General features: G+C 42.1%; 1 protein-coding gene across 1 annotated transcript in view; it reads right to left on the bottom strand.

The window, feature by feature from the left end:
- ASB13 (ankyrin repeat and SOCS box containing 13) overlaps positions 1–26,997 on the bottom strand; it is a 205,276-nt gene that overhangs the window by 65,301 nt on the left and 112,978 nt on the right. The gene's annotated exons all lie outside the window — the stretch shown is intronic.

The following is a 26,997-nucleotide window of genomic DNA, read 5'->3' as shown; positions in this document are numbered from 1 at the left end:
CGGACAGTTTGGGCCGCTAGATGGCTCTTAGCAGGATTAATTTTTAGCCCGTATCGTCCCAAGCTTTGTATGATCTGGAAGAGATGTACCAAATGTTGTTCCCAGGTATCACTATATATGATTATGTCATCAATATATGCCCCAGCATATCTTTCATGAGGTTGTAGTATCACATTCATAGCTCTCTGAAACGTGGCTGGAGCTCCGTGTAATCCAAAGGGTAGTACTTTGAACTGGTATAATCCATCAGGAGTAGAGAAGGCTGTCTTCTCTCTGTCTCGTTCTCTGAGGGGTATCTGCCAATACCCTTTGCACAGATCCAAGGTACTGATATACTTGGCCTTCCCTATTCTCTCAACCATTTCGTCCACTCGGGGAAGGGGGTATGTGTCGAATTCCGAGATCTTATTGACCTCCCTGAAGTCAATACAAAACCGTACTGAGCCGTCTGGCTTCGGTACAAGGACGATGGGTGAGTTCCACTCACTTACAGAGGGCTCAATTATGTCCATCTGCAACATCTTTTGTATTTCATCTTTAATGGTTTGGCGACGAGCCTCAGGGATACAGTAGGGCCTAAGGCGTACCCTTTTCCCGGGGTTTGTTTTTATAGCATGTTCCAAGAGTGTGGTCCTACCAGGTGATGAGGAAAATACATCCTGTACCGGACTTAGTACTTTTACCAGTTTGCCTAGTAGGTCAGGTGGAAGACCAGCATCTATACATTGGTAATAGAGGGGAACGGATGCTTCCGCCGTGTTTACATCCGCGGGTATGGGACCTTCCCATTTCTTTAACAAATTCACATGATAAATCTGAGAGACATGTCTAGTTGGATCGGTCTCAACCTGATAGGTCACAGGAGAGATCTTTTTAATGAAAGTGTACGGACCTTGCCATTGTCCCAATAATTTATGATCTGACGAAGCCATCATTAGTAACACTGAATCCCCTATTTCAAAATTCCTGACGTTAGCCCCCTTGTCATATTGTCCTTTCTGGGTTACCTGGGCTTTCTCTAAGTTATTCCTTACAATGGTCCTTATTTGACCTAGGTGAGTACGTAGATTAGAAATGTATTCGGTCAATGGCCTGCCATCATTAGGTTCTGTTTCCCATCTCTCTTGGGCCATCTCTAGAAAGGTACGTGGTTTATGACCATATAGCAGTTCAAAGGGGGAATACCCTGTGCTCTTTTGTTCTTTACACCTGATGGCAAATAAGGCTAAAGGCAACATGTCCTCCCATTTTCGGGTCTCTAAGGCTAGGAGTTTCTTAAGGGTGTCTTTAATAGTGGCATTATACCTTTCAACTAACCCATCCGTTTGCGGATGATAAGCAGCCGTCCTGATTTGCTTCACCCCTAACAGCGCACAGACTTGTTTCATTAAGCGAGACACAAAGGGAGTCCCTTGGTCGGTCAGAATCTCTTTTGGGAACCCCACCCTGGAAACACTGTTATCATGGCTTTAGCTATGATAGAGGCATCAGGTCTACGTAGAGGTATGGCTTCGGGAAACCTGGTAGCGTAATCCACCAGAACATAACGACAACCACTGCGGGATGCTAACAAAGGGCCTATTATGTCCATACCTATCCTACTAAAAGGTACGCTTATGATGGGTAGGGGTTGGAGGGGTGCTCTGGGAGGCCGGTATCTATTGTTTCTTTGGCACACCAGGCATTCTTTGCAGTATTTCTTTACATGCCGATATATGCCGGGCCAATAAAACCGTTCTATGATCTGTTTTTCGGTTTTCTCCACCCCAAAGTGTCCTCCCAATAAGTGACTGTGGGCTAGATACAACACCTTATCCTTGAATGGACCGGGTATCAATAACTGGGGATTCTGAGTAGGGCTCCCTTTCCTGTACAATAGACCCTGTTTCTTAAAAAAAATACGGACATACATGTTGGGGGTCTTCGTTCTCTAAGGCCTTATTCCATGCTTCTTGTAGTAGTGGATCTTCTCGTTGTGCCGCATGGAAACTCCTGTCGGTTTCCCATGGATTCTCATCCTGGATAATCGGTAGAACCAATGAGCCATTTCCCTTCTCTGCTCTCCTTTGTTTCCTGCTCTTCTTGATTTTTGACGGTGGCCAATCCTTATCAGTATCCTGTGAAAAAGGTGCTGTGGCCCACCAGTCTTCTTCTTCGGGTTTGTTGCCATGTAACAATTGAGATAACTTTGGATAATCGTTCCCAAGTATAGCTTGCTCGGGTAATCGTGGAATGAGTCCCACGGTTTAAGTGGTTCCTGGATCTTGGGCGTGTTGTATCCGTACCTGTGCGGTGGGATATGGTTTGGTATCCCCATGAACACACCGTATGGCTACGGTCCCATCACTTTGGCCGAGGCATGACCCCAGGTCTTGTGGTCGAACTACACTGTGAAGGCACCCTGTATCCGCCAGGGCTGTCACGGGCTGTCCATTCACAGATACCGTACAACGATAGGGTGGGGGTTTTCTTTCTGAGGGAAAACAATAGTAGTTGCGAGCCATACCGATCTCCATGGGTTCTTCTTTTTGAGGACAGAACCGGGCAATATGTCCCATCCCACCTCATTGGAAACATTGAGGACCCGTAGGTGGAGGTCTGACAACAGGGTTCCCCGGAATTATGGTAACTGTTTCGGGCTTCTTCACTAAAGGTGGACGGGGCTGACGATGTACTCCCGGGCCTCCCGTCTTTCCTGTGGACTCCTCTCGCCCCTTGTGTATTTCCTGGGCCCTGTTGTAGACACTGGCAATTTCTACTGCGGTTTCGAGGGTTAAATTAGCTTGTTGTCGCTCCCACCTCTGAATGGGTGGATGAAGTGAGGACAGATATTGTTCCAAATATATTTTGGCCATGATTCCATCTTTATCTGTAGTGGCTGGTTTTAACCAGCGATCAGCCATGTCTTTTACCCTAAAATACAATGCTCTAGGGGTCTCTTGGCGTCCTTCCTTCATCTGTCGTAGCTTCAGGCGGTAGGTCTCGTCATCTACCCCCAACCTCTCCATAATGCACCGTTTTATGTCGGCAAAAGGTACTACCCCCTGAACTGTGGCTGCTTGGTATGCCGCCTGTAAGTCCCCAGACAGGAGAGGTCCCAGATATTGGCCCCATTTATCCGGTGGCCATGATGCGGCAGCGGCCATTCTCTCGAAATTATTGAAAAAATAATCAGGGTCTTCTCCGCTCACGTAGCGTTGTAGGACAATAGACGGAAGGGTGGTGGGTCCTCTCTGCTGTCCAAGAGCCTCGGAAATCTTATCCATAGCTGCTCCCTGGGTCTGACTCTGCCCGGTGAGCACTTGTTGCAGCTTTCCCCGATCCTCTTCTACTACTGTCAGGAAGCGTTCCATCACCTTCCCCAGGTGTTCCTGGTTTTCTGCCATTTTAGCTAATGCAGCCTCCATGTCGCCTTTAGATCCCACTTCTGACACCACTTGTGGGAGGGCGGGTTTGATAAACAGGCGAGGAGGCCGAATATATTTCCCAAAAACACGTGGTTTATTATCAGAAAGCGGTTTTTGACTTTGTTCAGAGAATAGGTCTTTCTTTTCTCCTCCAGATTCGCTCTGGGTTGAGCTGGGCGGGCCGTCCGAGGTATATGTTAGGGGCTCGTCCTTGGTCTTGCTGGTGTGTCCCCGGAGGCTCATAGAATAGGAGAGAAAAGGGAGCTGTCAGGTACTGTTTTGATTAATAATTCAGTCTCTTCCAGTCACCACACCGGGAAGTGAGTAAAGGTCGGTTGAAAGGGTGTGCTCAGGGAAAATCTTAAGATATGGGGGCTAAGAGGGGGGTGGAAAAGTAAGCAAACGTCTTATGGCTCAGAGGTTGGACACATGCCATAGAAGAGACAGAGAAATGAAACTTATGGTGCTATCTATTGATATCGGTGCTTAAAAATGCCCATTTAAAGCGTGGAATCCAAAATACAACGTTGCGCCGGACAAAGTCCTCTGCAACTCGCAGTCTGTCAATTCGCTATCCGTACTCCTCACCAGATACACCTCCCTCCTCCCGCTCACCCTCCCCCTTGTCCCCTGAGGCGTTAGGACTCACCGGCTCCGCCGCAACTCTCCTGTCTTCCTGGGTTTCCGCGTCGTTCTCGCCGGGTATTCCGAAGTCTCTGCTCTCCTTCGCTCCTACTGCTTCTCCGCCATTGGTCACCGACGACTCCTTCCTGTTTCGTCCTCCTTTCATTGGAATAGGAGAATCCCTTCCGGGTTAATCTCCGCCCCCTTCCGGTGTCTCATCGTAGTCTCTCTGTGAAGAGACAGCATACGGGACCGTTGGTTGTTGTCGGCTTGATTCCTCCTTCCACTCCCAGGATGCATTATGTTGACCCAGGACGCCGGAGTGTTCTTTCCAGGGTGACCCGAAGGTAAGCCCTCCGTCGTCCACCTCACAAAGAGTTTAAAATGTTCAGTGGCCTACTGAACATTACACGTAGCCTACAAACAAGTGAGTGCATCTATCTACGTGACTGAATAATTCATCTCAGGTCTACTCAATGCCCATGAGACGAATCCTTTTACCCTCTACTTGCCATCGACAATCTGTGACATAACTGGTACTGCTCCCCAAGTAGTAGCATCAGGGGTTTTCTTCTGCTTATCAAAAGATAACAATGATGAAGAAAGGGAAATATCAACCTTTATCAACTCCCAATGCCTTCCTACACACCTGCTCCAGGATGCAGCAAACTTTACTGCAGTACATGCTCCAACGTTGCCGCACAGAATCCAGTGCATGCTCCATGCACAGTGTTATGCCGGGGTTGAGACATACAATAAACGCTAACACAAAAATAAACGTCTCTGTTTCAGCTCCCCTTCCCAAAGGCAGTGGTGTGTACCCCTTAGTCTTAAAAGACCGTGCTTGCCCCATCATCCAGCGTTCAATCGCCTTCGGAGTGATGGCGCCACTTGTGCCCTGCCCTATACCGCACACCAACTAAGGTTCAGGGTTTACGCCAAAAGATATCACCATAAAAGACTTGTTGACAAAAGTGCCTTTACGTCAAATTTCTGCACAACATAATTGTGGCAACATCGTCAGTGCATGCAGTGTTTTACTTCTCATAACTTTAATGCATACTGAATCCAAATGATCGCGCAAAACATGCTGCAACTTGTCATATTATTTATACCACACCCAGAAAGCAGGAGAAGGAAAAGCTCAAAGACTCTCCTGTTTCTGTTTAAACATTTCTATTCAGTGCTATCAGGTTTTCAGGTGAGATTGTATCTTTCAGATTTATCCCGTGTTTTGATACCTTTCCCTTTAAAAAAAAAAAACAATCAGTTTATTAAACGTTTCTGTGAACTAACAAAAGAAAATCGTAATAAATTAAAACACACCAACTAAATTCCAGCTAGGCCCTTTGTAAGTTTCAGAATGATTTCTGACGTAAAGTTACAGTATCAGTATTGAAGCATATGAGATGTGTGTTTAGCCTTGCAGACTCGACCTAGTATGTCAACTGACATTTTGTTTCAAGCTAAAGTATCTGGTCACAAAGATGAACAAATGTAAGCCAGACGACTGTGTTGGAATCGATCAGAGAAGCGATCGGATGGGGTAACCAGCACCTGCACAGCCAGATGTTATGGGATTGGGGATGCGACCTCTTGTCTGGGAGGAGGTGGGAAAAGGACACTGAACAGTCATATACCAGTTTTAACCGATAACCCATCTCACTAATGCTAATTATGGAAACAAATAGCGGTCCCTAGGCTAGATGGCATTACTGATGATGGCAGGTGTGGGAGACTATGACGGTGGAAAGCGTCTCGTCACGTCAGCACATCCAATGACGTAGTACCGGATGTTGGACCAATTCGAAATGACATGCCCTCTGAGGCTGAGGCCTCTGAGGTTATTTGACTAAAATAAAAAGCGCTCCTGAAAGGGGAAAGTAGGGGGCCTGGAAATGGATACATGTAGGTAACAAGAACTGTAATAAGAAATATGTATAACTGTGATTTCAATGTAGACAAAAGATGGGCTGCTGGGTGGGACTGTACCCATACAATTCAGTGATGTATCAGTTATGAATGAATGTTGTAAGAAATCTGATTATAATTGGTGGCAGGTGAACGCTCAAGTCGCTAAATTAATGTAAACTCATCCCCCTAGTGGCAATGGCACAGACTAGATAGGCTTAATTTAAGGCAATGTGTAAAGTACTTTTGCAGTACCAAAACAGTACTAAAGTTGAAATGCAACACAATAAATTAGAAAGTGAATTAGAAATACAGAGTAAAAGTTAATTAACAAAATAATGGACAGGTGCATGGGTGCAGAGATTGCGGTGTTTCAGGCCAGAGGCTGCCCTCGGAAACATAGGAAAATATGGTCTCGTTGGGCTACATACCGAGGCATAGAACTACCCCCTCTATCACCAAAAGACCCCCTATGAGATTTGCTTTATACACTTACCTGACCACTATGTTTCTCAAATCACATAATACGGTTTTCCGTGTGTATGTAAATTTCAAAATCCGGCATCCAGTGAGGTCTATAGTAGCCCATGACATGTTTCAGATGTTTCAGTTGTTTTGCCTGCCGGTTTCGCCGTTCACATATTTGTATGTAATTATAGGCATTTGTGCTCAGAAATGTGTCTGTAATCTATGCAGTGAGCCTCGGCTCCTGATATGCCATGAAAATCAAATAAAATTTGTTATTCAAAAAAGTTAATTAATAAAATGGCACCAAAATGACAAAATCTAATAGGGGGAAACGGAGACATGAATTTTTAAAAGTCTTAAGTAGGAATAGCATGAAAAAGCATAAAATGGCAATAATAGTCACGTGTTGCGGTAGACTGGGACCTAGGTGCAATTTGACACAAACTATGATGGAGTGTGTGTGGGTCAGACACACCAACCAGATTTGTCCTGACCAAAGATTTTACCTTATGACTTTATTTCTTGAAGCCCAAATCCACCACAGGATTGTACTTCTAAAGCCCCACACCCAAGGACCTCAGGGGAGGCACTTACCTTAGCGCAAGACTTACAGGGTGTCAGAAAGAGGCCAAACAGCAGGGTCTAGTCCAGGTGCAGTTGCCACTTGTTAGCTGGGCAGTTGCAGGCAAAGGTCTCTTGCAGCTTGTTGGGTGCCTGAAGCTTTAAAGAGAGGTCAGCCTTACAACCCTTGGAATCAATTTATTTGCCGTGAGTACAAGAAATAGCAGGCCCAGTCCTTACAGGGCTCTTCTGAGGTTGCAGACAACAGGTTTAGTCCTCTTATGATCTTCTTTAAATCCAGTAGTCTTCTGAAGTGGGTGTCTGGAGATGCTACGTTTATGGCTGACACAAGCTGTGGGTGAGAAAGACCCATTGACATGCCCTAATCAATGGGGTAAAAGCTCCTGGGGCCAAGACTACCAACTTTGGACAAGATGGCAGGTCTTTGGCCACACTAAACATGGGATCTGAAGGCTGGGTTGTGACTGGAAAGTGTACTATGGTAATCCTAGTGTCATTCCTCATCTAACACTATAATCCAGTTTGGTGTAGTCACTGTATCCACAATAAACCCTGAGACAGAAGTGTGCTAGAACAAAGCAGGGTTTCCCCGCAACCAGATTGTGTATACACCAGTACTGCTTTGGCATCCTGTTTTCGCCCTTTGAAGTGCACCCCATGTGTTATACATAAACCCCAGCAGATCTTGTAAATTGGAGTTGACATTCAAGCAGGATTTGACACTCTAAAGTCAAAATGAGTCCCACTGTGATTGGAGATTGACTAGCTGTTGGGGTGACAAATGCAAAAAGAACTATTGATGAACAGAATGCAGAACAATGTCATACATTCACCCCAGTACAGAGATCTGGGCCTAAATCCATCGGTTTTTTGCTCACCATGCCATTCCAGTTTGGACCCAGCCATATGCAAATCAGTCTTGACCCTGCGCCTAATGGGAACAGTCCAGCCCGAACTGCCTCGATGTTAGCTAACATTTGCCTGTGCATTGCGCTCCAAGTGTTGTATGTAAAACACCAGCAGATGTGCCAAGCAGAATTCAACATGCAAGCAGTATTTCACATTTCACTGTCAAAAAGGATGCTCACATCCCCACCCAGTATATTCTGTCAGGTTCAGAGGAGTAATCTCGGTTCATTTAGGTCAGGCTATGGTTTGCTCCTGGGAGGCATTTCACACCCAATCATACCGATTCAAATGCCAATTACTGGCTGCAAGAAGTGAGAGAGCAAATTCAAATGGACCTCCAAGGCTTTAGGCAGGGAAAAGGTAACTTTCTAAAAGTATATTTTACTTAATACTTATCAAAAATCTTATTTCACAATTGAATTGGACTTTTAATACCTATTAAAGAGTTGTTTAATTATTTTCTACCTGTTTCCTAACCAAAATGACTATTTTTAAATATAATAATGTAACCCAGTGGTTTCCAATGTAACTACACAGTGCAGAGTTCTATATCCAGCAAACAAATAGGGTCCAACAAAAGGTAAAAAAATCTGGGGTGACCCCGCCGAAAGGGACAATATTCTTAAACATGCTAATAAAAAATATTTGGGGAAAAAATAGATCACTGTTTGTTTCAGTATAGTTATCATTTCAATTTTGCAGTAACCAAATATTCAATTTGTGGTGGGTGCATAGTAAACAAGAATTTAGGAACGAATAAAAGAAAGATGAAAGTGACAAGAAAAGTGAAAGGAAGAGAGTGTTAGCAGTGGATATCCCCTTGGATTTTTTTTAATTCTTGAAAACACAATGTATGAAGAATGAAGTGGAGGGGAGTGTTCCTAAGTAATCACTTCACTGTGATTTCACCATCTAGATGTTCAAGCTCTCTTGAATAAGATTTTATTTCATGTTGCGTTAACCTGTTTAATGTATCTAGTCTGTTCCCTGGTTCATCAGTATTAACATTACACCTCTCTGGCAACGCTTGCTGTTTGCTATGATATAGGAGATCTAGGCTTAATGGTGTGTCATCATTCGAGAAACTGTGCATCACACTCTTGGACTCCATAAATTGGGAAACTTTATGTTAAATTCATGGGAAGCCTCACCTTAGGATGACCGTCAAAGTGGAGTTTCAAGGTATCCTCATTGGATGCATGAATTTAATATAGCTGCAAGGCTGTATATATTCTGATCATTAATATAACTGTCAAGCAGATACTAAAAACATGAAATACAACAAAACTCCTTTTGCCAGCTTCTAATTATACCATACACATGTGCTAAAATAGTTATCATCAGTCTAGACTCAGGTAAAATATCTTGTGGCTAAGAAAATAATGAAAGATAAAGACACAAAGCATTGTGACAGAAAAAGATTTAAAGCAAAATATGAATAAGGCTGCCATTCTCAAATGTATGCTGACCACCTTAATCCAGCTAACTGTAGTAGATCCCTGACAAATCTCAGCAAAACAAAGATACGGGTGAACCACATCCACTTTCAGTGAGTACCCACAATAACAGATCCAGAAAACGATAGATCAGAAGTCACTACATACTACAGCATTTATAGCCTATTTATACAGAATCACTACATCACAAGGTCCTTACATAACAGTCAAGAAAGAAAGTATTGGTATGATGGGGGGATTGCTCTACCCGATATCAAGGCATACTATTGGGCGTCGCAACTCACAGTCATTAATCAGTGGATCCATGTTCCTGACACTGACCCTGCCTACCGCCTAGACAGAGTGGCCAAGGGGAAGGGTGGAGTTGATAGGGTGCTTTACAACAAGCAGAAAACCCGAGATCTCATGGGCCCAACGGCACACACAATTCGTATTTGGCACACGGTGACATGGCACCTGGGCTGGTCAGACAGACTGACGCAACACACTCCACTGTGGAACACAGGCAAACTGGGCACGCTGGGAAAGAGCAAGGGATTTAAAAAATGGGACCTGATAGGGATCTCCCGGCTGGGGGGCCTCTGGCACAATGGAGAGGTTGTAAGCTTTGCCCACCTACAAGAACAATAAATGATGGCCCCGGGAGAGAAATTTCAAGATATGCAGATTAAACATGCGATAGATGCGAGCCCTCCCAGCAGTGGAAATACTCCCCGTATCATCTCCTTTAGAGGATCGGCTACTAACTGATTATTTAGACAAAAAAGCAACCTCACTCACCTACAAGAAAATCATTAATAACCGGACGGACCCTCTCCACCGACTTAGGGTGCTCTGGCAGACGGCAGTTAGAGATATGGACGACCCCGATTGGCGAGACGCGATTGCGTCACCTAAAGAGGTGGCAATCTCCTCTAGACTGCGGCTGATACAGCTAAAAATATTACAAAGGACCTACTACACATGGGTAATACTGCATAAGATGGGAAGAATAACCGATCCACACTGTTTACGCCTTGTGGGAGTGCACACTGCTTACACCATACTGGGCAGCAGTGATAGACACCATTACGGAAGTCAGCGAGAAGCAAGTCCCGCTCGAGCCTAAATGCTGCTTCCTCAACATATGGGGACCCACAGACCTCAATCACGCTGAACGTCAGTGGGCAACGACTGCCATGATGATAGCTAAACGAAACCTAGCACAAAAATGGGGGTTGGCAAGCATACCAACTTTATTAGAATGGTGTAGAGATATGGATATGGTAATGGTAGCGGAGAAGGCCTCCTTTGTTCACAGGGGGTGCGCAAAGAAATGGAGAAGGGTGTGGGGCAAATGGAACATCTATAGGGGGAACATCGGTACACCTCCGGGGTTGGCTGAAGACTCGGACGATGAGATATAACACTGTTGTAGCCATCATAGTGTTGGTGTTTTTGTGGAAAATGTGTATCACTTGACTGTGTGTACTTGCCCTTGTGACTGTGATACTGTATATGCAGATTGTCTTATTTTAATAACATTGTTTAAAAAAAAAAAAGAAAGTAAGTATTTAGGCTAAATATTACAAATACATTAAGTGCATGTTGTATTAGGATTAATAAATATGGAAATCTAAAACAATATACATATATATTAAGAAATGTACCTCAAAAAGTAAGAAAGAAAGGGAAAAGGGGCATTGTTGGAGGTTATTGCAAAAGAAAATAAGCATAAAATGTCATGCACAATAAAATCTATCTACATACAACACACATATATAAATATATATGTGTGTGTATATGTGTATATATATATCAGTGAAAAAACCATAGGTTTCACACATGTTATAGTTAGCTGTACATTTCACTCGTAAAAAACCAATGAAATTCCCGCGTTATAGTTAGTGCAGGCAACTATAACTCACGCGACCGCAATCCTCTGCTGATGATGTCAGATATTACATCACTGATGACATATGTGTGTTTATAAAAAATAAATATTTGTAATATATGTATACCTAAAGATACAGTATTTGCATCAACAGAGGATTGCGGTCGCGTGAGTTATAGTTGCCTGCACTAACTATAACGCGGGAATTTCATTGGTTTTTTACGAGTGAAATGTACAGCTAACTATAACATGTGTGAAACCTATGGTTTTTTCACTGAATTTGCAAGGTTTTTTAAATGCTAATTCCTAACTATAACGTGTGTGAAACCCATGGTTTTTTCAGTGAATTTGTACGGTTTTTTAAATGCAAATTTTTTTTTGAGATTTTTTGTAAACCTATGTATAAAATAATATATGTACTATATCCTGCATTATGGAAAGGTTTTTTTTTTTTTATGCATTTTTTTCCGTGCGCGTACGGTAAGCTGACGGTACGCGCTCCGTACGTCATAAGTACGGTGCGCGTACGTAATAGGATACGCGTACGGTAAGCTGACGCTACGCGCTCCGCACGTCATAAGTACAGCGCGCTTACGCGATACGTGCGTGACGTACGCGTACACCCGGAAGCAACGTCGCGGTTACGCAGGGGCGTGTAATGCGCATGCGTACTTGTTTACGAGCGCGTACCGTAAGCTTACGGAGCGCGCACGGTAGGTCATGTGATCCACAAAGAACACTTTTCATTGGTTGAAATTACTTTCAGTTCCAGAAACTTCCCACACCACACCCAATCCCCTCATTACTGCTTGAAAGAACACTTTTCATTGGTTGAAACTACTTTCAGTTCCAGAAACTTCCCACACCACACCCATTCCCCTCATTACTGCTGGTGATTCTCTAGGAGCAGGAGCTGAATTGTCTTTGGGATACAATGGCAGAACAGCAGACCTCTTCTGAGAGTGAGGCTAGCAGCACCACCATCATCCAGAGAAGGAGGAAACAGAAGACTTCTTTTGTATGGGAGTATTTTACTTTTCCAGAGGGGGAGAAAAAGGTCAATGCTCCACTGGTCACTTGCACACTTTGTGACCGTGTTTTATCAAGAGGAAATCCTAGGAAAAAGTATTCCTTTGGAAATCACTCTATGATGAGACACCTTAGGGATAAACATCCCAGGACCTTTGATCGACATACTGGAGAAAACTCTTCAGTAAGTCACCAGAGCCCAGCCTCAGAAGCTCAGCCGAGTACATCATCGGCAGCTCAGCTGAGCCCTTCCTCTGAGGTGGGAGCATCACCTTCTTCTGCTCCTCTGGATGTTAACCCTCGATTTGGAAGGGTTGTAATGAGGTGTATAACGTGTTGTGGTCTTATTGTTTTTGGGGAGACCAGTGTTCCCCTTATTAACAATAAGATAGACCAGCACGTTTGTAGACGCTCATAATATTCCCATTCTTTCTTTCCTCCATCCCTCTATGAACCCAACGGCTCTTTTAAGAGCCAACCTTACCTCACAATTTTTTTTTTTTTTTTTTTAAGCTTTCCTTTTTGAAAAAAATTTTTTACCGTGCGCGCACGGCACGCGTAATTACGCGAATTTCGCGGAATTTCTCCGTTTACGCCGTGCGCGTACGCTGCGCGCATTCGGCGATTTAAAAAAAAAAAATTAAATTAATTTTTTCCCCTTGGGGGTCCTTCTAAGACCCCCTGACAAAGGCTAGGGGTCAGGAACTGTCCAGCCTGCCCCCTTTTCACGTTATCCACCTTTGTTTTACACCCCCTCAGACTGCGAGAGACAAAATGGCGGCCGACACTTCCTGATTTCGACCGATTCGAATGTTTACTAAGATCTAACAACCAATCAGAATCGCGCTCGCGCACAGCACCGTGCGCTTCGGTAAGCTTACGGTAAGTGCACGGAGCGCGCCCACAGATATATATATTGATTTAAATGCTATTTTCTCAGGAAATACTGAACAGATTTACACCAGACCTACAAAAGGCACCTCCTTGACCTGAGGACTTTCAAGTAATTCCGTTCAGCCGTTCAGGCTGTAGCTGTGTCTAAAGGTCCTATGGAAAAATGCATGGGGAAAACGCGTTTTGGGACCCCCCTTTTTTCTCAGCCCCCGCTTGACGAATCCCCCCGAGAATTTCAGGGTAGGAGCGGAGCGGAGCGCCCCATTAGTTTTGAAAATTTCGCGAGCATTCGTCGACCGGCGCCAAAGTTATTCCAAATAGAATGTTGCGGATTTCCTATGGAAACAGGGTCCTAACTATAACTATCTACTGGCGACCGCCAGTAGATAATATATATATATATTCAAACACCTACAAAGGAACGTTGCGCACTCTCAAGCAGATTTTCAATATTTATTATTTGCTTGCAACACCGACAAACACGTTTCAGCCACTTGCCTTCCTCAATGTCAGATTCAATCTTTTTCTTTTCACATATCACAAAAGATCTCTCAAAAACAAATCTCATTGGGCACCATTCATCAGCTTAAGCATAAACATAAACAATGGATTACGAATTCAGTTGATTACACATTCATGATTAACATGGCAGCCATTTTGTAATATTGGTTTGTATTGATTTTCATGCCTACAAAGAAAATGTTCTTTTTATGTACACATATGTATTTGTATATACATCTACATAGCATCAATCAAATCCTCTGATGGATTGTAATTACAGAATGCCACAAAAAAATACTTGTAATAAACTCATTCGTTTTGAAGCATGCCATTGTACTGCAAAGCTTTCATATTCATCACTCCGCCAGCTGCTCAGATTAATTAATTTACAATCAAGCCCTGGATGGGAATGCATTACCTAAAAAAGAAAATACAATAAGAATGTGTTGTAGCCAATTTTCTGCTGCACCACCTATTGTTTAAATTCATGCATTAGTAATCAGGCCCTGAATGGCTGGCATTTATTGAAAGAAAATGTTACGATCAACATATATTTTAAATATATTTTAACCCATAATTGCAGATAATTTCATTCATCAAATCACAAACAGTTTGGGTGTTACTGTATTATTCTTAATCAGAGAGAATCGAATGCAGCTATCATCGAAGCAGAAGTGAACTATTGCGTTTCTTCTGCATCGACCAAATGCCACACAAAGATAGAGAAGGTGACAGTGTCAAATCCCTCAGGCAATTGGAATCTCAATAAATAGTCAAGCTAAGGACACGCACACCATGGGGCCTCAACAGTGAGGAGGAGTGCAAATACCTTTATTTGATGCCCAAACATGCAGCCCTTTAAAGAATGTCAATACATCATAAAACATAGGAATGTTCCTAGCACTATAAATAGACAGAGCGCGCTCCCCTCTTCCTATTTTATTTGCTGCTCCTGACACAGCTAAGTATCTCTCTTCAAACGTGGCATTATTGCTTTTGGTTTTTAATGTTGTATTGGTCATTAACATTATATTTTTATATAATTTTTAGACAGCTCGTCCTATTGATATTATCTTCAGCTTAATGCTTGTATAAACCCTTTTCTTCTAACAAGTGTGAACCCTGTCCATTTATGGCGAAGCCAGGTAATTTCATTTAATATATAGAGGCGTTTGGAGGAAATGGAGGTGTTGGTGCATGGAAATGGATCTGGATCTGGATCCCCTTCAAAGCTCTTTACAACAGATAGCCAACTATCTAGCCCATCTTTTTGATTCAGGCCTCTCTTATAGAACTATCAATTGTTACAGACCTGCAATCTCATCAGTTCATGCTTTGATTAATAATCTTGAAATTGGTAGTAATCCCCTAATCAAAAGAGTTATGAAAGGAGTTAGACTAAGAAGACCCCCTAAAGCATGTTACGAGTCCTTATGGGATGTCAACTTAATTTTTAAACTCTTCATGGCCTGGCCTAGTAACCCTTTACTCTCCCTTAAACAAATCTCCATGAAACTAGCAACCCTGCTCTGGTTTATCTCCTTAAGAAGGATGTCAGACATTAAAGCATTAGAACTTTCAAATAGATTCTATTCTTCTGAAGATGTGAATTTCGATATTTGGAAAAGAACCAAAACCATGTCAGAGATTATCTTCTATCCCTTTTACCATGAGTGTGAAATATTGTGTATTGTTAATTGTAAAAGAGTAACATTTCAACATTCAGATCTCACTACACTGACCAACTTCTCTTATCATATTTAGTCCATATAGACCTGTTTTACAGCCACCTTAGCCAGATGGGTCCGTCTGATTATGCATGAAGCAGGTGTGGATCTCTCTAGGTTTAGGGCACATTCTTCTAGATGTGCAATGGCTAGTAAAGTATTCTGGGCAGGAGGGTCTCTGCCTGAAATACTTAAAGCTGCTGATTGGTCCAATGCAAGTACCTTCACAAAAGTTTACTTGAGACCAGTAGAGCATGTAAGCAGTGTAGCCTTACATGGCTTTGAACATGCATAATGGTAGCCTTCGGTCTCGTAATGAAATGACGATTCTCCAAGTAATATGCAGAGAGAATCTTGATTTCATTAAAGACAAACGGAGGCTAACATTATCACACCCTCCTCACCCTGAGGAGTATGGAATTGATGTTACTACTACTTTCTTAAGTTAATGTAATGCACACTGTAATTGTTTTATACTATATTTGTATTACTAATGTAATGCTCTCTGAAGTTGTTATTACTTCTGCTTTTTACTGCTTCAGTTCTTCTGTACAATATATTTGATAACAATGCTTAGGAGCAAACGGGATGCCACGATGTATCTAATCCTTGGTGTCATCGCAGCCTAAGAGGAAGATGGAAGCGTGCTCTGTCTATTTATAGTGTTATGAACATTCTTATGTTTTATGACATATTGAAATTATTTACAGGGCTACATGTTTGGGCAGCAAATAAAAGTAATTGCATAATGTTACCCTCCGTTGTTCTTTAATGAAATCAAGATTCTCTCTGCCTATTAATTGGAGAATTGTCATTCTCTCTGATTGGGAATAATACAGGAACACCCAAACTGTTAGTGATTTGATGAATGGAATTATCTGCAATTATGGGTTAAAATATATGTTGAGCATAACATTTTCTTTCTGTATACAAATACATATGTGTATATAAAAATAAACTTCTCTCTGCCGGCATGAAAATCAATACAAACAAATATAAAAAAAATGGCCACCATGTTAATCATGAATGTGTAAGCAACTGAATTCACAGTCCATCCTTTATGTTTATGCTTAAGCTGATGAATGCTGCCCAATGAGATTGGTTTTTGAGAGATCTTTTGTGATATATTGTGAAAAGAAAATGATTGAAACTGACATTGAGGAAGGCCAAATGGCTGAAATGCGTTTGTCAGTGTTGCAAGCAAAAAATAAATATTGAAAATCAGCTTGAGAGTGCGCGACGTTCCTTTGGAGGTGTTTGAGTATATAGGCGAGTCCATCCTCGCAGATCACAGCACCCACTACGCTGAGAGCGGCGGTTCCTGACGGAAACAGTGAAACATATATATATCACTGAAAAAAACATAGGTTTCAGGCATGTTATAGTTAGAAATTAGCATTTAAAAAACCTTAGAAATTCACTGAAAAAAAAATAGGTTTTAGGGAAAGTTATAGTTAGTTGGACATTGATGTCATTTGAGATGTCATCAGTGATGTCATCAGTGATGCCACTGACCATGGCATGAGTGATGTAATATGTGACGTCATCAGCAGTGCATTGCGGGGGCGCGAGTTATAGTTAGCTGAACTAACTATAACAGGGGAATTTCTAGGGTTTTGTACGAGGGAAATGTCCAGCTAACTAGAACGCCCCTTAAACCTATGGTTTTTTCAGTGAATTTCAAAGGTTTTTTAAATGCCAATTCCTAACTATAACGTGCATGAAACCTATGGTTTTTTTCTGTTAATTTCAAAGGTTTTTTAAATGCTAATTCCTATCTATAACTTATCTCTGAAGATATCATGAAAAGCATTCTTTTTTATAAGTAGGGTGCACATTAGTTTTGTGGAAAAGCATCTTTGTGATTGGTTAAGAAAAAGCAGTTTCAACGTGGAGTACATATCATAGGATAAAATTTGCTCAGCTCAACCACACCTGCTACTTGCATTTGGAAGGCACTGTTCGAACTTAAAACAATCGTCAACTTTTATCCTGCACGTGTCGTTAAATGTTCAAGAAAATGTTACGAAAAAATATCGTAAAGTTTAAAAAAATTGATGAACTTTTAACCTGCACGTATTGTAGAATGTTCTAGAAAGTGTGTTGATAGAATACGTTGCACTTCTGACTTCTATGTGTTATTGAATATTAAAAAAAACGGTTCATATGGAAAATTAAAAAGAAACCAATAGAGAAGTTTTGGAACCTAAAAGAATCAAGGAACTATTCTAATTTATTCTTTACATGTATTTATGTGTGCAGCAACAAAATTAGACACAACAGCACTAGGAAAAGGAAGAAACAGGGAGTGGGGGGAGGGGGAGATGGGCAGAATGGCACACATGCACAATTAAGTACAACACACATATAGACTAACAATGGCCAAAATGAAACACACCAACAAGGAGCACAAGTCACACAACCTGCCAACATCACACCACTGAACGAGCATAGAAGTGAAAACCACGCTGCATTCATACAGGATTGTACAAAGGCCAGTCGTTGGTGTTGTGGGATGTCTGCGACCGTGGTCATCATGGATGAGATGCCCAGCATGTGGCACATGGTCGAGTTCACTGTGTGTTATGTTGCCAAACGGCTGCTCCTCCCTCCCACAAGCCCCCACACTTTTCTACGGTGAGCTGTTGTATCTCGTGCACTCGTACGGCACGCCATTGTAATGCCTATTTGCGCATGTCCTGCTACATTCCAACTACAACATCACAGTGCCGTTTGGAGGTGGTGCATACCACTTTACAACATCGACTGCTGCGGCTCTTGTAACAGGCCACACCAGAACACAGAGACACACTTACCTCACTTCCTGTACACGAACATGTCCGAGACACCCCGTTCCCCTTGCCGGATAGGCACACCCCTGCACTGACCTGTGAACGACAGACCAGCACACGCCAGTTGTGCATGCAGGAGGATGCGTACGTATCTACACATCCAGGCTCACTGCCAACGCTGAGGTGACAGCACACTGTGATGTTGCAGGGCTCGTGCCTATCATGCTAAGCCAATGACCACAAGGACACACTTACTAAGATGTGGGTTTGGGGGTCATTGGCGGTCCTGGAGTTGTTGAGATGAGTCTTCTGGCCCTCATGGGTATCCCTGTATCATGCTCATTGACTCTATGGCACCTGTGGGTGTTCTGGTGTGGCTCTTGGCTGTGTTCCCTTTCATGGTGCAGGTAGTTGTCCTGCTTAACACCAGCAGAAAGCAGGTGTAAAATACCTGGTGCTAACGTGTCTTATCGCCGGAATTTGTATCACATTGCAATTGGTATGAAAGTTGTAATGTGATTTTTTTCATGTGCACAACAATATACGAACTGAGCAGTGTATCTCGTCAAGATCCAGCACCTGACGCACTATTCCCAATCAATATAAATACAATGAGATTTCTTAATAGATTTTGTGTGTACACTGTAAGTGCAGCCAATACCTCAGTGCAATACAATACAGGATTTTAGTATTTAGAATAAATCACAAAGGTGCACCTCATGTCTTTTTGCACGGGAACGGCTACTCTCCATTTCATTATCAGCACTTTAACGGAAGTAAAGTTGAGATAAATCTAACACACTATTCAGAAGTTGGTGCAAACTGCAGATATCACCAGTATTCCAGCGATAAGTGCCCCAAAATTTAACACCATGGTGGACTCATCAAATAACAGTAATAAGAACAAGAAAGAGTCACACAGCAGTTAAGAGAACAACCAAAAACATTATTAATTTTTTTTTCAAACTTTATTTTTTATAATAATAAATATATAAACGATAAACTATTTTCAAACTTTATTTTTTTATTACCTTAAATATAAACAATAAACTAATAAACAAAATGTAACAACAATAATACAAAACAACAAGGCGGAACACTCCTGTGGGAACCACGGATGTCGACGATAGACCTGGAAAATCAGAAAGATTGTTAAAAAAAAACCAATATGGTATTCTCAACAAAATACCACAAGAAACAAATCACAGATATATAAAATGTATACAGCTAACAAAATTTTATAAGTTTAACTTACAAAAACTGTAAATGTTGCCGCTTTAAAATATTTACCGAATCTGAGAATTTTTTTTTGCAGAAGGCACCACGCCCACAACATTTTTCTTCAGTGGTGAAGAAATGTTTAACTTTTTCCAAGGGGCAAACAAAGACCAATGCCACCTTCTTCATTGGCAAGATTTGCCAAAGAGTTCTGTTACGAGGGGATCCTAACAAAAAATACTCGTGCGGCACAGCAAGTATGATGAAACACCTAAGGACCCTTCATCCAAACAATCTTGCACGAGAAGAGTGCAAACAGATGAGAAACACTCCTGTTCTGTATCTGTAAAAAAGAATCACAAATAAATGTATATTAATAACTTTCAAATTTATACTATTCCATTACTGTACAAACACATTTTATATAAAAACTGACTAAGAAACTATAGCCCTGAACCACAAGTGTCACGATCGTTAAAACACTACATGCATAGTGCATACTACTTTGAAGCAGTTCATGCCCTAAAGCCTACCTCACTAAAAGACTACATGCTAACTGACTAAATGATTACAGTACTATAAGGAGACACACTGGGTGAGTGACAGGGTGTTTGCTAGAAGAGTTTGAAAACTAACTAGGGAATTGATGGTGTGAAACACAACTGTGTAGGTGATTAGAGGACTGCATCCATACTGCATAGGCATTTAAAGCAGTCCATGTGCTAAGGCCTGGCTCACTGCATGACTACTTGGGTACTGACTGAATGATTAGAGTACAGCAAGGAGAGTGCCTAGGTGAAATTATAACTGCTAGGCTTTTCGCACAGGGAATGGATTAGTACTTGGTACTGAATGGGTCACTAGAGGAGTGCAAAGGCAGTCACAAGTGCTGGACTGTATGGATACTGACTAGGAAATTGAAAGTGTGAAAGACAAGTGTCTAGGTGGTTAGAAGACTGCATGCATAGTGCATAGGGGTTTGAAGCAGTCCATGTGCTAAGGCCTGGCTCAGTGTATGAATACTTAGGCACTGACTGAATGATTAGAGTACTGCAAAGATAGTATATTGGTGAATTTATAAGTGTTTGGGTTTTAGCACAGTGAATGGATTAGTACATGGTGCTGAATGGGTCACTAGAGGACTGCAAAGGGAGTGACAGGGTATTTCCTGGAAGTGTATGGATACTGACTAGGGAATTGAAGGTGAGAAAGACAATTGTGTAGGTGGTTAGAGGACTGCATGCATAGTGGACAAGGGTTTGAAGCAGTCCATATACTAAGGCCTGGGTCACTGGATGAGTACTTGGGTACTGACTGAATGATTAGAGTACTGCAAGGAGAGTGCCTGGGTGAATTTATTAGGGTTTGGCGCAGTGAATGGATTAGTACATGATGCTGAATGGGTCACTAGAGGAGTGCAAATGGAGTGACAGGGTGTTTGCTGGAAGTGAACGGATACTGACTGGGGAATTGAAGGTGTGAAAGACAAGTGTGTAGGTGCTTAGAGGACTGCATGCATAGTGGATAGGGGTTTGAAGAAGTCCATGTGCTAAGACCAGGCTCAGTGCATGAATACTTAGGCAGTGACTGAATCATTAGAGTACTGGAAAGAGAGTGTCTTGGTGAATTTATAAGTGTTTGGGTTTTGGCACAGTGAATGGATTAGTACATGCTGTTGGATGGGTCTCTAGAGGACTGCAAAGGAAGTGACAGGATGTTTCCTGGAAGTGTATGGATACTGACTAGGGAATTGAAGGTGTAAAAGACAAGTGTATAGTATGTTAGAACACTACATGAATACTGCATAGACATTTGTAGCAGTCTATTTGGTACTTAGAAACTGACTAAATAATCAGACTACTTCTAGGACAGTGCTTAGGTAAAACTTTTAAATTTTCAGTTCTACCACAGTGAACAGAATAGTACATGGTACTGCACCTTAGTGTCAAACCCTGACTCATTTTATCAATGCATAAGCAAAGACTAGCTTCTAATGCTACTAAAACTTGACAACATGAGAAGTTTTAAATTAGTTATCTCTCAGCAAATACACGATCTTACCAAATGCTTCTCTTACAGTGGTTCTCAAATGCACACAGACTCACAGTGTAATTCTAGACAACAACCACTATACCTAGGTGTTTACCAAAACTCATTCACTACTGTGGAAGTGGTAAGCGAACTGCACACAATCTTCATATTTCAGGACTGCACTTTTATGTCAAAGCCTGACTCATATAATCAAAGCATAAGCAAAGACTGGCTTCTAATGCTACTAAAACTTCACAACATGACCGGTTTTAAAACAGGTATATGTCAGCAAATACACGATGTTACCAAATGCTTCTCTCACAATCCTTACCCAAATGCACACAGACTCACAGTGCGATTTTAGACAAGCAACACTATCTTAGGAGTTTACCAAAACTCATTCACTACTCTGGAAGAGTTAATGGTACTGCACACAATCTACATATTTAAGTACACCACATCGGTGTCAAAGCATGACTCATTTAATCAACGCATAAGCAAAGACTGGATTCTAATCCTACTAAAACTTCACAACATGACAGGTTTTAAAACAGTTATCTGTCAGCAAATACATGATGTTACCAAATGCTTCTCTCACAGTGATTCCAAATACACACTAACTCACAGTGTGATTCTAGACAAGCACCACTATCCCTATGAGTTTACCAAAACTCATTCACTACAGTGCAAGTGGTAAGGGAACTGCACACAATCTACATATTTCACAACTGCAATTTACTGTCAATCCCTGACTCATATAATGAAAGCATAAGCAATAACTGTCTTCTAATGCTACTAAAACTTGACAACATGACATGTTTTACAACACTTATCTGTCAGCAAATACACGATGTTACCAAACACTTCTCTCACAGTGGTTCCCAAATGCACACAGACTCACAGTGTGATTCTAGACAAACAACACTATCCCTAGGAGTTTACCAAAACTCATTCACTACAGTGAAAGTGGTAAAGGAACTGCACACAATCTACATATTTCACGACTACACTTTAATGTCAATGCCTGACTAATTTAATCAACACATAAGCAAAGACTGGCTTCTAATGCTACTAAAACTTGACAACATGACAGGTTTTAAAACAGTTATCTGTCAGTAAATACACGATGTTACCAAATGCTTCTCTCACAATCCTTACCCAAATGCACACAGACTCACAGTATGATTTTAGACAATCAACACTATCCTAGGAGTTTACCAAAACTCATTCACTAGTCTGGAAGACTTAATGGTACTGAACACAATCTACATATTTAAGTATAGCACATCAGTGTCAAAGCATGACTCATTTAATCAACGCATAAGCAAAGACTGGATTCTAATGCTACTAAAACTTCACAACATGACAGGTTTAAAAAAGGTTATCTGTAAGCAAATACATGATATCACCAAATGCTTCTCTCACACTGATCCCAAATACACACTAACTCACACTGTGATTCTAGACATGCACCACTATCCCTAGGAGTTTACCAAAACTCATTCAGTACAGTGCAACTGGTAAGGGAACTGCACACAATCTACATATTTCAGGGCTGCACTTTTCTGTCAAAGCCTGACTCATTTAATCAAATCATAAGCCATAACTGTCTTCTAATGCTACTAAAACTTTACAACATGACAAGTTAAAACAGTTATCTGTCAGCAAATACACAATGTTACCAAATGCTTCTCTCACAGTGGTTCCCAAATGCACACAGACTCACTGTGTGATTCTAGACAAACAACACTATCCCTTGCACTATACCAAAACACATTTCTTCATCTAGAAGTAGTGCTACATTTTAGTATAGAAACATAACATAACTCATTTCACAAATTCATAAACAATGACTGGTTTCTAATTCTACCAAAATATAAAAAGTGCACAGTTATCTGTTTACAAACAGATGAAAAACACAAATGCTTATCATAGAATGGTTTCTACATGCACACACATTGTAGAGAAAAAAAGTACTCCCTACACTTTAGCAGGAAAAATACATTAGTCTGATTAAAATCAAAATAGTCAACATACAGCCCCTCACAATTAAATAACTCATCTTTCAAGTTCTTTTGTAGATTAAGAAGTATATCAATCACTCACCATATTTTCTTTTACAGAATCTCTGCACTGTGCACCTCTCAGCAAAAGCAAAGAATGAAAAAGTTTCCCTTTCATTTTCCACACATATACATGTAAACATCAAATCGCAATCCTTCGCACATAAACTCAAAAGCAAACACACATTTCTATTGGTTAAACATTTCAACCCTTTCCAACTGAAATACATTTCAACCCTTCCCCCAATCTGCCTTCTGCCTGTTACCATAGAAACAGGTCATGGAACACTGCACTGAGCTCACAGGTCACAAGTTCAGCACACAATGTTCCTACACAAGACAAGAAGTGTGCTTAACTTTTCAACATACAAGCTTATCATATATAATGTTTCTTACAATCTGTTTTTGTTAACCAATAACAATCATACCTTTAAAAAACAGAAATATACACCCTACCTTTCAGTGTAGAAAGTTGTCATACAACCAATGATTTCTTGTCGTTTTTCCAAAAAGGTTGCCGTGGATCCGCGCACCCACCGCGAGAGAATCCGTGCATCCAACGCGATAGGATGCGCACACCGTGCGCGCATTTCGCCGTTAAAAAAAAAAAAAAAAGTGGGGCCCCAGCGGGTCCTTCTGGGACCCCCTAAGCACCTCTAGAGGGTCAGAGTATTTCCACTCTGCCTCCTTTATATATTTTACACACTTATTCCCCTTGCATCTTCAGCCTCGCTTCTACCGAGGCAGAAAATGGCCGCCAACAGTTCCTGGTTTCGAATGTAGAGAGACACTCAACAGCCAATTAGCATTCAGCGCGCGATCGGGAGGGTGCGTGCTCGGTTCGGGGAGGGTGCGCTTACGGTGCGGGTAGGGTCCGCGGATCCTCCCCGGCCATAGATATCACTAACTTTTTTACCCTAATTTTCTCAGGAACTACTGGACAGATTCACACCATATATGCAAAAGGCACGAGTCCGAACTGAGGACTACCTCTTTGCCAAATTTGGTGTCATTCCGTTCAGCGGTTCGGTCTGTAGCTGCGACAGCAGATCCTATGGGAAATTGCATGGGGAAAACGCGTTTTGGGACCCCCTTTTTTCTCGGCCCCCGCTTGACGGATCACCGCAAAACTTTCAGGGTAGGAGCGGAGCGGAGCTGGCCAAAAGTTTGGAAAATTTTGTGAGGATTCATCAACCGGCGCCAAAGATATTCCCAATAGAATGTTGCGGATTTCCTATGGAAAATAGGTCCTAACTATAACTATCTACTGGCGACCGCCAGTAGATAATATATTTATATATATCTCTCACAAGTTTCACCAAAGCTGCCGAACTACAGGATGGGTGCATCGCTCGTGAGGGCGAAACTCATGCAATATTTATTTTACAATTCTGTATGTAAAGACGGGCACTCATTTATCATTGAAGACAGACAGACGCCTTTCGGCAATCTCTTTATCAATGCCTGTTAATTCCAAATGAGCACCATAACGGTTGATCCATTTATACTTTATTACTACACATTCCCAGTGGCTCATATTTTTTAAATAAACAATTTAAGAAAGACTACCACCATCCCACATAACCTTCATTTTAGCAGCCGCCATCGCTGTGTGGCCGTAGTTGTTAAATACATATAGCTACACCACGTTATCCCCTCTTGATGTTCACAAACCAATGTTCACGATAAGTCATTAGCCTCTCATAGGCATATTGTAATGGATAAAAGGCAGTAATGACAAGATGTTGATGTTGATCCAGGATGGTGATTGCAGTACAGTCGATCTCCAGTATCAACCCCCGCAGTGTCCTGCACTGGCCTACAAGGGAACTGTAATATTGGCACATTAGATTTCTCTAAATCTCTTTTATTGACGGGGAGCCAGTGGAGGTCTCATAGGTGTTGGGTGATGTGCTCATGTCGTGGGATGCTGAGGACGAGTCTGGCTGCGGTGTTCTGGATGGTCTGGAGTTTGCGTAGCAGGGATTTGTTGATTCCAGCTTAGAGGACATTTCCGTAGTCCAGTCTGCTTGTTATGAGTGTGTGAGTGATGATCTTTCTAGATTCAGAGGGAATACATTTGAAGGTCTTGCAAAGGATGCAGATGGTATTGAACCAGGTGGAGGTGACAGCGTTGATCTGCTGGGTCATGGTGAGGGAGGAGTTGAGTATGATGCCAAGGTTCGAGGCGTGGCCTGTGGGGGTGGGGGTTGCCAAGGGTGGTGGGCCACCAGGTGTTGTCCCAAGCTGAGGGGGTGGGTCTGAGGACGAGGAGCTCTGTCTTCTACAAAGTGAGTTTCAGATAGATGTTGCTCATCCACGATGAGACATCTTTAATTCCTTCCTGGAAGCTGAGTCTGGTGGCTTCGGGGTCCTTCATGAGGAGAGGATAAGCAGGGTGTCGTCGGCGTAGGATACTATGCTGAGTCCATGCTGTCTGTCAATGGTGGCGAGGGGAGCCATGTAGATGTTGAAATGCGTGAGACTAAGCGATGATGCTTGGGGTACCTAGAAAACAAATTCCTAAAAAGCAAGATCTTAAGGGATTTTCAAAAACACAGCTCTTTGATTGTGGATCAGATGGCCAAGTGAGGGCACTCCAGAACTTTGCTGCATTAAAGCAAAAAGACCATCCTCTACTTCTAGCTCTTCTGATAGTAGGGATGGTGGCCAGGTATGAGTTGGTGGATCTAAGAAGCCTTGTAGGGGATAACAAGTTGGCAAGAAAAAGGGTGGTCAGGTGCATGGAGGGCTCTGTCAACTATGCACAAGGATTTGAATTCAATTCTTTGGGCAACAGGTAGCCAGTGGAGTTCCATCAAACCCTGCCAGGCTGACTCAATCCTGCAGTTCCCTAACAGCGTGCATGCAGTAGAATTTTGCCCGACTTGTCATTTTTGAGTAGCTGCCTTAGGAGCAACCAGGTAGAGCAAGTTTCCATTGTCCAGTCAGGAGAGAATCAAAGCCTGGACTACCAGCAACCACGCGTGCCGAGGGAGCAAAGGCAAAATCTTGCACAGCATATGCTGGATTCCAAAGCAAATGGCAGAAAGTTTAGTAGTTCGGGTCTCCAGACAGAGTGTTTTCCAGCCACACTCCCAAACTTTTGATAGCTGGTTTCGGTGTCGGAGGGGGACCTAGACAAACCAGCCAACCCAGAGCCCTAGAGGGAAAGGAATCAAGGATCATGAGTTCAGTTTCAGCTCCGTTCAGCTTAAGCCACAATTTATTCATCCAGCTGGCTATTTGCTCCAGTAGCAAGTAGCTCTCCCCTTTGGATGCTTTTTGGTTACAATCCTGTATCAAGAAGGGCTTTATTTGTGCCAATGGTTTCAAGTCAGAGGCCCAGGCACTAATTTTTAAGGACCATGACTTATTTTTCATCATCAAACTTTAACAAAGATCAAAAGAGAGAAGGCAAAAAGGAAGAAGTGAGGAAGAAAGAGGAGGAGAGGAAAAGTGATAAAGGGAGAAGCAGGGATGAAATAGAACCTGCAAGAGTGGAGTAAAT

The sequence above is a fragment of the Triturus cristatus genome, chromosome 4_1 (assembly GCF_964204655.1).
Source record: "Triturus cristatus chromosome 4_1, aTriCri1.1, whole genome shotgun sequence".
Classification (NCBI taxonomy): domain Eukaryota; kingdom Metazoa; phylum Chordata; class Amphibia; order Caudata; family Salamandridae; genus Triturus; species Triturus cristatus.
The sequence above is the reverse complement of the archived record's forward strand: the minus strand, read 5'-3'. Positions and strand labels throughout refer to the sequence as shown.